Genomic DNA, 1338 nt, shown 5'->3' on the forward strand with positions numbered 1-1338 from the left:
TTGTGTGATTGTTGGTGTGTGTAATTCCGTATTATCGAGGTGAAGAAAATGCGGTCGGCTTGCTCTTTCGTAAGAGCCCCTATAGCTCAGTGGTAGAGCACCGCTTAGTAAGCGGAAGGTCGGTAGTTCAATCCTGCCTGGGGGCAAATTCCTTGCAATCGTTTCACATCCGGTACCTCTCCGTGTCGGTCGTGAGCGTGCCGTGCTTCGCGGCGTCTTTGCTCTTTTGCCCCTTTGCCACATTGCCCTTGTGCACGCACATGCACACATTGCTCATTCAGCGCAACACTGCTAATTCTGCGCAACACTGCTAATTCTGCGCAACACTGCTCATTTGGCGCAGGATACTGTTGGTAACGCTCACCATTTGCCGTACTGTTCCCCGCTGAGTCAAACACATTTCCAACTCAGTTGCCCTCGTAGCTTTCCACGAAGACATACGTCGACGCTTTGTGGTGTCGGATTGGTCTGACTCGTGAGTTTCTTCAGGTGCTAATGCCATCCCGGATTCGAGCTTGCTGTCGAGCGGCACGGTCGGTCGGAGGCCATGATCGCGACGAGGTGTGAATTGGAAGGTATGGACGGGAAGAGGACCGTGTGAGGATGTGAAAAGGTGATGTAGGGTGTGTTGTGTGATTGTTGGTGTGTGTAATTCGTATTATCGAGGTGAAGAAAATGCGGTCGGCTTGCTCTTTCGTAAGAGCCCCTATAGCTCAGTGGTAGAGCACCCGCTTAGTAAGCGGAAGGTCGGTAGTTCAATCCTGCCTGGGGGCAAATTCCTTGCAATCGTTTCACATCCGATACCTCTCCGTGTCGGTCGTGAGCGAGCCGTGCTTCGCGGCGTCTTTGCTCTTTTGCCCCTTTGCCACATTGCCCTTGTGCACGCACATGCACACATTGCTCATTCAGCGCAACACTGCTAATTCTGCGCAACACTGCTCATTTGGCGCAGGATACTGTTGGTAACGCTCACCATTTGCCGTAATGGTTCCCCCCCGAGAAAAACAACACTCTTCCGGCTCGATGGCCCTCCTAACTTTTCCACAAGAACATAGTTCCAACCTTGTGGGGTCGCAATGTGTTCTGAATCCCGGAATTTCTCCCAGTGCTCAGTCCATCCGGATGTACCATCTGCTGTCGAGCGGCACGTCGTCGAGCCATGATCGCGACGAGTGTGATTGAAGTATGACGGAAGAGGACGTGTGAGGATGTGAGAAGTGATGTAGGTGTGTGTGTGATTGTTGTGTGTGAATTCGAATACGAGGTGAAAAATGGGGGTCGGTTTGCTCTTTCGAAAAACCCCATACCCAGGGGACACACCCGCTATTATCGGAGGGC

Source organism: Phytophthora infestans, genomic scaffold (assembly GCF_000142945.1).
Source record: "Phytophthora infestans T30-4 supercont1.33 genomic scaffold, whole genome shotgun sequence".
Classification (NCBI taxonomy): domain Eukaryota; phylum Oomycota; class Peronosporomycetes; order Peronosporales; family Peronosporaceae; genus Phytophthora; species Phytophthora infestans.